The following is an 11522-nucleotide window of genomic DNA, read 5'->3' on the forward strand; positions in this document are numbered from 1 at the left end:
TAGGACTAATTTTATAGCCAAGAAAATTACCATGCTATTCTAAAAGACTCTCAAAATGATATAAGTGAAGCATGAGAGATCAATAATTTCTATAAAATAAAACCACCACCGTGCTCTAAAAGATATAAGTGAAGCACTAGAGCAAAATTATCTAGCTCAAAAGATATAAGTGAAGCACATAGAGTATTATAATAAATTCTGATTCATGTGTGTCTCTACAAAAGGTGTGTACAGCAAGGATGATTGTGGTAAAATAAATGGGAAAGACTCAAATCATACAAGACGATCCAAGCAAAACACATATCATGTGGTGAATAAAAATATAGCCTCAAGTAAAGTTACCGATGGACAAAGACGAAAGAGGGGATGCCTTCCGGGGCATCCCCAAGCTTAGGATTTTGGTTGTCCTTGAATTTTACCTTGGGGTTCCATGGGCATCTCCAATCTTAGGATCTTACCACTCCTTATTCCAAAATCCATCAAATTTTTACCCAAAACTTGAAAACTTCACAACACAAAACTCAATAGAAAATCTCATGAGCTCCTTTAGTATAAGAAAACAAACCACCACTTCAAGGTACTGTAATGAAATCATTATTTATTTATGCTGGTGTTAAACCTACCGTATTCCAACTTATCTATGGTTCATACCCCTGATACTAGCCATAGATTCATCAAAATAAGCAAACAACACACGAAAAACAGAATCTGTCAAAAACAGAACAGTCTGTAGCAATCTGTATCAAACGTATACTTATGTAACCCCACAAATTCTTAAATAAATTGGTGGATGTGGGGAATTTGTCTATTAATCATCTTAAAAAATAATCAACCTAATATCACTCTCCAGTAAAAAAATGGCAGCTAATCTCGTGAGCGCTAAAGTTTCTGTTTTCACAGCAAGATCGCAAAGACTTTCCCCAAGTCTTCCCAAAGGTTCTACTTGGCACAAACACTAATTAAAAACATAAAACCACATCTAAACAGTATCTACATGAATTATTTATTACTAAACAGAAACAAAAAGGCAACAAACAAAAATAAAATTGGGTTGCCTCCCAACAAGCGCTATCGTTTAACACCCCTTGCTAGGCATAAAAGCAAGAATAGATCTAGGCATTACCATCTTTGGTGTGCATTCCATAGGTGTTCTCATAATAGATTCATAAGGTAATTTAATTTTCTTTATAGAAAAGTGTTCCATGCCTTTCCTTAGCGGAAATTGGAATCTAATATTTCCTTCTTTCATATCAATAATTGCACCAATCATTCTAAAGAAAGGTCTACCATGAATAATAGGACATGTAGGATTGCAATCTATATCAAGAACAATGAAATCTACGGACACATAATTACTATTTGCAACAATAAGAACACCATTCATCCTTCCCATAGGTTTCTTAATGGTGGAATCCGCAAGATGCAAATTTAAAGAACAATCATCAAATTCATGGAAACCTAACACATCATACAAAGTTTTGGGAATCGTGGAAACACTAGCACCCAAATCAAATAAAGCATAACACTCGTGATCTTTAATCTTAATTTTAATAGTTGGTTCCCACTCATCATAAAGTTTTCTAGGGATAGAGACTTCTAATTCAAGTGTCTCTTCATAAGATTGCATTAAAGCATCAACGATATGTTTGGTAAAAGCTTTATTTTGACTATAAGCATGAGGAGAATTTAACACATATTGCAACAAGGAAATACAATCTATTAAAAAACAATTATCATAATTAAATTCCTTGAAATCCAAAATAGTGGGTTCATTGCTATGTAAATTTTTGACATCTTCAATCCCACTTTTACCAATTTTTGCATCAAGATCTAAAAACTCCGAATCATTGGGACGCCTTTTAACTAAAGTTGACTCATCTCCAGTCCCATATTTATCAAGATTCATATTGGAAAACAAAGATTTAATAGGAGAAACATCAATCACTTTTAGATCTTCATCATTATTATCATGAAAACTAGAAGAACATGCTTTCATAAAGCAATCTTTTTTAGCACGCATCCTAGCGGTTCTTTCTTTGCACTCATCAATGGAAATTCCCATAGATTTGAGAGACTCATTGATATCATGCTTAGGTGGAATAGATCTAAGTTTCAAGGAATCAACATCAAAAGAAATTCTATCCATGTTCCTAGCCAACTCATCAAGCTTAGGCAATTTTTCTTCAAGCAAAGCATTGAAATTCTTTTGCGAAATCATAAATTCTTTAACACTAGTCTCAAAACCAGAGGGCATCTTATTAAAATTTCCATAAAAGTTGATGTAGAAATTACCATAATTATTAGAGGAATTACTAGGGGACGGCCTAGAATTAAAGTTTTCGGCCTCTATACGTGTTGTTACCAAAGTTGTCCTACCAACAAAATTCACATCCATAGATTCATTATTATTCTCAATCAAAGTAGACAAAGGCATATCATTAGGATCAGAAGAAACACTCTTATTAGCAAACAATTTCATAAGTTCATCCATCTTTCCACTCAAAACATTAATCTCTTCTATCGCATGAACCTTTTTACTAGTACATCTTTCGGTGTGCCATTAAGAATAATTAACCATAATATTATCTAGGAGTTTAGTAGCTTCTCCTAAAGTGATTTCCATAAAATTGCCTCCCGTGGCCGAATCTAAAAGATTTCTAGAAGCAAAATTCAATATGCATATTTTTTTTGTATAATCATCCATAAATTCAAACCATGTGTAGGGAAATTATGTATCATTAATTTCATCCTCTCCCAAGCTTGTGAAACATGCTCATGATCAAGTTGCTTAAAATTCATAATATCGTTTCTAAGGGAGATGATCTTAGCGGGAAGAAAATACTTAGAGATAAAAAGCATCTTTGCACTTATTCCATGAATCAATACTATTTTTAGGCAAAGAGGAGAACCAAGTTTTAGCACGATCTCTAAGCAAAAACGGAAATATCTTCAATTTAACAATATCATTATCCACATCTTTCTTCTTTTGCATATCACATAAATCAACAAAGCTGTTTAAATGGGTAGCGGCAACTTCACTAGGAAGGCAAACAAATTGATCTTTCATGACAAGATTCAGCAAAGCAGTATTAACTTCACAAGATTCAGCATCGGTAAGAGGAGCAATCGGAGTGCTAATAAAATCATTATTGTTGGTATTGGAAAAGTCACACAATTTAGTATTGTCTTGAGCCATCATGACAAACAATCAATCCAACACACAATCACACAAAAGGCAAGCGAAAGAAGGCAAACGGAAAAGAGGCGAATAAAACGGCAAGGGTGAAGTGGGAGAGAGGGAAACGAGAGGCAAATGGCAAATAACGTAATGCGAGGGAGAAGAGTTTGTGATGGGTACTTGGTATGTATTGACTTGTGCATAGATCTCCCCGGCAACGGCGCCAGAAATCCTTCTTGCTACCTCTTGAGCATGCGTTGGTTTTCCCTTAAAGTGGAAAGGGTGATGCAGCAAAGTAGCGTAAGTATTTCCCTCAGTTTTTCAGAACCAAGGTATCAATCCAGTAGGAGACTACACACAAGTCCCTCGCACCTGCACAAACAATCAAGAACCTTGCAACCAACGTGATAAAGGGGTTGTCAGTCCCTTCACGGCCATTTGCAAAAGTGAGATCTGATAAAGATAATAAGATAAATATTTTCCGTATTTTTGTTGTATAGATTGAAAAGTAGAGATTTCAAAATAAATGGTGACAGAAATAGCTAGTTGACGGGAAAATAATATAATGGAGAATAGACCCGGGGGCCATAGGTTTCACTAGTGGATTCTCTCAAGATAGCATAACCTACGGTGGGTGAACAAATTACTGTCGAGCAATTGATAGAAAAGTGAATAGTTATGAGAATATCTAGGCATGATCATGTATATAAGCATCACGGCTGTGGCAAGTATACAAAACGATTCTGCATCTACTACTATTACTCCACACATCGACTGCTATCCAGCATGCATCTAGAGTATTAAGTTCATAAGAACAGAGTAACGCATTAGGCAAGATGACATGATGTAGAGGGATAAACTCAAGCAATATGATATAAACCCCATCATTTTATCCTTGATGGCAACAATACAATACGTGCCTTGCTACCCCTGCTGTCACTGGGAAAGGACACTGCAAGATTGAACCCAAAGCTAAGCACTTCTCCCATTGCAAGAAAGATCAATCTAGTAGGCCAAACCAAACTGATAATTCAAAGAGACTTGCAAAGATATTTAAATCATGCATATAAGAATTCAGAGAAGAATCAAATATTGTTTATAGATAATCTTGATCATAAACCCACAATTCATCGGATCTCGACAAACACACCGCAAAAAGAATTACATCGAATAGATCTCCAATAGAATCGAAGAGAACTTTGTATTGAGATCCAAAGAGAGAGAAGAATCCATCTAGCTAATAACTATGGACCCGAAGGTCTGTGGTAAAGTACTCACACATCATCGGAGAGGCTATGGTGTTGATGTAGAAGCCCTCTATGATCGATTATCCCTCCGGCGAAGTGCCGAAAAAGGCCCCAAGATGGGATCTCACAGGTACAGAAGGTTGTGGCGGTGGAAATAGGGTTTCGTGGTGCTCCTGGATATTTTCAGGGTATATGAGTATATATAAGCGAAAGAAGTAGGTCGGTTGAGCTGCAAGGTGCCCACAAGGGTGGGTGGCGCGCCCTCCTGCATCGTGGCTTCCTTGCTGCTTCCTTGACGTCCACTCCAAGTCTCCCGGATTGCATTTGTTCCAAAAACGGTCCTCATGAAGGTTTCATTCTGTTTGGATTCCGTTTGATATTCCTTTTCTGTGAAACACTGAAATAGGCAAAAAACATCAATTTGCACTGGGCCTTCGGTTAATAGCTTAGTCCCAAAAATAATATAAAAGTGCATAATAAAGCCCATTAAACATCCAAAACAGATAATATGATAGCATGGAACAATCAAAAATTATAGATACATTGGAGACGTATCACTTGCCAGTAACGAGATTGAACGAGGTATTGAGATACCGACGATCGAATCTCGGGCAAGTAACATACCGATGACAAAGGGAACAACATATGTTGTTATGCTTTCTGACCGATAAAGATCTTCATGGAATATGTAGGAACCAATATGAGCATCCAGGTTCCACTATTGGTTATTGACCAGCGATAAGTCTCGGTCATGTCTACATAGTTCTCGAACCCGTAGGGTCCGCACGTTTAATGTTCGGTGGCGATCGGTATTATGAGTTTATGTGCTTTGATGTACCGAAGGTAGTTCGAAGTCCCGGATATGATCACGGACATGACGAGGAGTCTCGGAATGGTCGAGACATAAAGATCGATATTGGAAGCCTATGTTTGGACATCGGAATGGTTCTGGGTGAGTTCGGGCATATACCGGAGTACCGAGAGGTTACCGGAACCCCCCGGGAAGTATATGGGCCTTATTGGGCCATAGTGGGAGAGAGGAGAAGGGAGCCTAGGAGGGGGCGCCCCCCCCCAAGCCCAATCCGAATTGGGTGGGGGCCGCCCCCCCTTTCCTTCCCCCTCTCTCCCCCTTCCTTCCTCTCCTAATCCAACTAGGGAAGGGGGAATCCTACTCCCGGTGGGAGTAGGACTCCCCTTGGGTGCGCCATAGAGGGGTCGGCCCTCCCCCTCCTCCACTCCTTTATATACGGGGGAGGGGGCACCCCATAGACACACAAGTTGATTGTTTAGCTGTGTGCGGTGCCCCCCTCCACAGATTTCCACCTCGGTCATATCGTTGTAGTGCTTAGGAGAAACTCTGCGCCGATAGCTTCATCATCACCGTCATCATGCCGTCGTGCTGACGAAACTCTCCCTCGACACTCACCTGGATCTAGAGTTCGCGGGACGTCACCGAGTTGAACGAGTGCAGATCGCGGAGGTTCCGTACCTTCGGTGCTAGGATCGGTCGGATCGTGAAGACGTATGACTACATCAACCGCATTGTCATAACGCTTCCGCTTACGATATATGAGGGTACGTGGACAACACTCTTCCCCTCTTGTTGCTATGCATCACCTAGATGGATCTTGCGTGTGTGTAGGATTTTTTTTGAAATTACTACGTTCCCCAACAGTATCCCTCTAGGGGTGAAGGATGCCACCTTTGAGGTTTGCAGCATGGACCGAGGTGAGTCCTTCATTAGCACGGAGATCTTCAAGTGGGCCCTAAACTTCAAATGGGAGATCATTGTGGTCTATGGCCTGGCTGATCACCGTCGATCTGAGGCCTTCCTCGCTGAACTCCGGAGGAAGGTGTCGGCCGCCCAGCTACCGGTAGTGGTGGGCGGCGACTTCATCCTCATTCGGTCGGAGGAAGATAAGAGCAATAATTTGGTTAACTTCCCCCGGATGCAGATGTTCAATGACTACATCATGGACATGGGGCTCCTCGAGCTTGATAGGGTACGTGTCAGATTCACTTGGACCAACCGCCAAGTAGAGCCGGCCTGCTCAGTCCTTGACAGGGTCTTTGCATCTCCTGAGTGGGACATTTGTTTCCCCCTAGCATCGCTCCGAGTGATTACTCGGATTGGATCCGATCACGTTCCCCTCCTCCTATCTTCGGAGAATGAACGTCCTCCCCTGCTGCCATGTTTCCATTTCGAAACCTTCTAGTTGCGCCAACCTGGGTTTGCTGATGCAGTGCTCGCCGGGTGGCAAGAGGCGCGCGAGGCTCCCCATCATTCCCTCTCGATCGTTGACTCCTGGCACTTCTGTGCAAAGCGGTCATGGCAACTCATGAAGGGATGGGGTGCTAACATGGGCCGGGATATTCGGGAGCGCAAGAAAGTCCTCCTAGAGGCCATACAGGCCCTCGATCTCCGTGCGGATGGCGCGGGTTTATCTGCCGAGGAATGGATACTGAGATATCACTTAGAAGACCAGCTCACGGTAATCTATACAGATGAGGAGGCTTACTGGCGCTTGTGGGGTATGCAGAATTGGGTCCTCAAGGGGGATGCCAATACAGCTTACTTCCAGGCCATCGCCAATGGTCGTCGACACCATAACTCCATCCCTCTCCTATGGGATGGAGAGACCCTCCTGCAGCAGCCGAAGGCCATCCGGGCCCATGTAGACGGCTTTTATAGAGACCTATTCTCTGCCTCCCCTCGGGGAGGGCTGGCCCTCACGCATGACATTTGGCTGGCCCATCGACGTGTCTCGTCGGCGGACAATGTGGCCTTCACGGCCCCATTCTCCGAGGCAGAAGCATGGGCTTCCATTAAGGGCATGAATCCATTGTCGGCCCCTGGCCCGGATGGCCTCCCAGTGAAGTACTTACAAACCTTCTGGGAGGTTATTAAACCAGAGGTGATAGCCCTCTTTGAGGAGTTCTATGTTGGTTCCATCGACCTGACTAGGCTGAACTTTGGGATTATCACCCTCATTCCCAAAATAATTGGTGCGTCGGATATCCGCCAGTTCTGCCCAATCACGGTGATCAACGTAATCTTCCGCATCCTTGCGAAGGGGTACGCCATTAAGGTGGCCCTAATAGCGGACCGGATCATATACCCGGATCATCGGCATTCATCCAGGGTCGGTATATCCTTGATGGAGTCCTAGTGTTTCACGAAGTACTCCATGAGGTGCACACCAAACACCTCAAGGAAGTTTTCCTAAAACTGGACTTTCACAAGGCATACGACACGGTTAGTTGGCCCTTCCTCCAGGAATGCTTGCTCTGGAAGGGTTTCGGTGATAGATGGGTAACCAGCATGATGCAAATGTTCTCCTCGGGCCAGACTACAGTGAACATAAATGGCGAGATTGGTCCCTACTTCCCCACATTCTGTGGGTTCCGGCAGGGCGATCCCTTCTCTCCTGTGACGCCCTCGATCCAATCGTACACTAATCATACACGCAAATGTGTACGATCAATATCAAGGACTCACGGGAAGATATCACAACACAACTCTAGACACAAATTAAAATAATACAAGCTTTATATTACAAGCCAGGGGCCTCGAGGGCTCGAATACATAAGCTCGAATACACAAGAGTCAGCGGAAGCAACAATATCTGAGTACAGACATGAGTTAGACAAGTTTGCCTTAAGAAGGCTAGCACAAAAGCAACATCGATCGAAAAGGCAAGGCCTCCTGCCTGGGAGCCTCCTAACTACTCCTGGTCGTCGGCGTCCGTCACGTGGTAGGAGGCACCCTCGGGGAAGCAGCAGTCGTCAAAGGTGGCATCTGGCTCCTGGACTCCACCATCTGGTTGCAACAACCAGAAAGAAGAAAGAAGGGGGAAAAGGGGGAGCAAAGCAACCGTGAGTACTCATCCAAAGTACTCGCAAGCAAGGATCTACACTACATATGCAACATTATCAAAGGAAGGTTGTATATGTGGACTGGGCTGCAGAAATGCCAGAATAGGGAGAAGGCCTAGTCCTATCGAAGACTAGCATCTTCTCGAACCACCATCTTGCAGCAAACAAGAGGGAGTAGAGTAACATAAGGTAAAGTAGCAGTGGTGTTATCAACCTCGGCCGGAGATCCTTTCTCGACTCCCTGTGAGAAAGAAATCCCAGAGCCATACTATCCAGTTATCATCACAATCAAATCCTCATCTCCATCCAGTTCTCATCACAAGTATCCAGTTCTAGTTGTATCGATCGGGATACAACTCCAAGTGTCCGTTACCGTAGGACAGGCTATCGATAGATGTTTTCTTCCCTGCAGGGGTGCACCAACTTACCCACCACGCTCGATTGACTCCGGCCGGACACACTTTCCAGGGTCATGCCCGGCCTCGGCCAAACAATATGCCGCAACCCGACCTAGGCTTAATAGAGAGGCCAGCACGCCGGACTAAACCTATGCCCCCAGGGGTCATGGGCCATCTCCCCGGGAACTCCTGCACGTTGCGTGGGCGGCCGGTGAGCAGACCTAGCTACCTCCCTAAAAAGGCAGGAGCTTACCAGTCCAACCCGGCGCGCACCGCTCTGTCGCTGACGTCTATTAAGCTTCGGCTGATGTACACGACGCAGAACGCCCATACTATGCCCACGTGATGGTTAGTGCTATCAGGCCAGAGGCCCCTCGGATCAAATATCCAAATCGTAGTGGATTAGGAACGCGCGGTAACAAGCAGAGACTCACGAAAGAGGTGACCCCGTTGCCCCGTCTCGAGGACTTGCGGCAAGGGCTAAGAATGCCCGGCCACGCCTCGTAATTATCTCACGGGCACCTTCCAGGTCAACCCGTCTCCACATCACTTTCCAAGTAACAGTTGTAAAGTCCAAGTATCCGTGTGTCCAAACATCAAGAGGAAGACCCAAGGAATCACCCTCGGTGGGTTCCACTCAATGTAATCATCAAGGTGAACGTAGAGGAATCACCCTCGAGGTTCACACTTGAGGGGGTTGCACGACAGAGTCGTATCGGAAGTGGTTAAAGAGGAAATCACCCTCGATGACCACGACCGAATAGCTACACTACAGGGTTAACATCAGAAGTGTTGTAGAGGTCTCACCCTCGGCACTCGATAGTATCCCAGTAGTGTCGAGCAACTAAGGGGAAAGTGACGTGCGGTGCCGGGGCCTGGTCTTCGATCCCATTGATCGGGTCTTCAATGATGAAGCAGGGGCAACAAGGACAAGGTGGGGGTCACTGATGGATCACTAACCAACCTATACTAAGCAGTTTAGGATAAGCCGGTAAGGTAACAATAAGCAGGTTACAAAAGCAGGCTATGCATCAGAATAGGAGCAAACAATAACAATAGCAAAATCTAATGCAAGCATGAGAGAATGGAACGGGCGACATCGGAATGATCAAAGGGGGGGGCTTGCCTGGTTGCTCTGGCAAGGAGGGGTCGTCGTCGACGTAGTCGAACACAGGGGCAGCATCGGTCTCAGGGTCTACCGGAGAGAAGAGGGGGAAGAAACAGTAAATATAAAGCAGGCATAGCATCACAAAGCATAACATGGCAATAAGCTGTGCCGGGTGTGACCTAACGCATGGCTACACGATATAGGTGAAGGGGGAAATCCACCGGGAATGTATTCCCGGTTCCGAACCTGTGTTAGACAGATGACCGGAGAGGAAAAGTTCCATGTTCAGATAGTTAGAGGCATTTGACAGATGAACGGACTGCATATTCGGATTCGTCTCGTCGTTCTGAGCAACTTTCATGTAGAAAACATTTTCATCCAAGCTACGGTTTATTTTCTATGAATTATCAAAGATTAAGCATTTTCCGGAATTATTAATATTAACAGAAAAGGAATTATGACGTCAACAGGGTGTCAGCATGACGTCAGCAGGTCAACAGACACGCTGACTAGTCAAACTGACCAGTGGGTCCAACCAGTCAGCCTCTCTTACGTCACAAAGTTTATTCAAAAATAAACTGTGGGTCATTTAGCTACTGGGCCCCACATGTCAGTGGCTGGTTAGGTTAACTAATTAGTTTTATTTATAAAAACATTTAGTTAGCCTAATTAACAGAAAGGGGCCACATGTCATTCAGAGGAGGGGAAAAGCAACAGCGTTGACCAGAGTCAACGTGGTCAACTAGGGCGCCGGGCCCACTGGCAGCCTCACTGGGGTGGGCCCCACGGGGCCACGTCGGCGCCAGGTCAGTATGGCGGCCGGAGCAACACCGGCGACCTCAGGAAACAGCGGCGACGCGCGGGATTCGTCCATAGACCATCAAAACGAATGCGGCCAGTCGCGTTCAAACGCGGAGACGAAGCCACGTCGAACGACATCGGCGGGAGCGGCTAAGGCGACCGGGAACGTCGCCGGCGACCACCGCGGGCGGCGCCGGACTTCGGGCGAAGGTGGTTTCGGCGCTACGGGGCACCAAAACGTGCGTGGTTCGCGGCTACAGGTAGCTGGCGATGCAGCGCATCCGATGGAGCAAGCAGCAGGGGTGGGGATGGCCGGAGGAGCGCCGACGATGAGTAAATGCGGCGATGGCGGCTTCGGCCGCGGACGGGGATCGCGCTAGGAGGCACGGGAGGAGGTGCGGACGGTTGGGAGGCCTCCTGGCAGCGCTACGGGCACGAAGCCATGCTCGAAAGCGAGCTCGGCCGGTGGTGGCCGAGACGGAGAGGCTCGGCAGCGGCGACGAGTTCGGCCACAGTGGAAACGATGGCCTACGGGCACGGGAAACGATAAGGGAGTAGGGAGAGGAGAGGGAGGTGCTCACCTTGCGGCACGCACGATGGCCCTCGGAGGTTTAGTAGCAGCTGTGCAGTGGATCGACGCCGGCGAGCTCCTGTGATCCGAAGTGGAAGACGAGGCCGGGGCAGCGTTCCGGGGCGCCCGGCGTCCTGCGGCTCATCGGGGAGGCGTAGTCGAGGGAGGCGGAGCGGTTGGACACGAGGAGGTCGCGAGGAAAAACACGGTGGCCGCGTGAACGACGGAGAACGGCGGCGATGGCGCTCGGGTGAGGCGGGCGAGCGAGACAGGGAGGGGGAGGAGCGCGTGGATCTGGGAGGCAGAAGAGGGGAGTGGAGGTAGGTGGGGAGGAGGCCGAGGC

The sequence above is a fragment of the Triticum dicoccoides genome, chromosome 2A, assembly GCF_002162155.2.
Source record: "Triticum dicoccoides isolate Atlit2015 ecotype Zavitan chromosome 2A, WEW_v2.0, whole genome shotgun sequence".
Lineage (NCBI taxonomy): Eukaryota > Viridiplantae > Streptophyta > Magnoliopsida > Poales > Poaceae > Triticum > Triticum dicoccoides.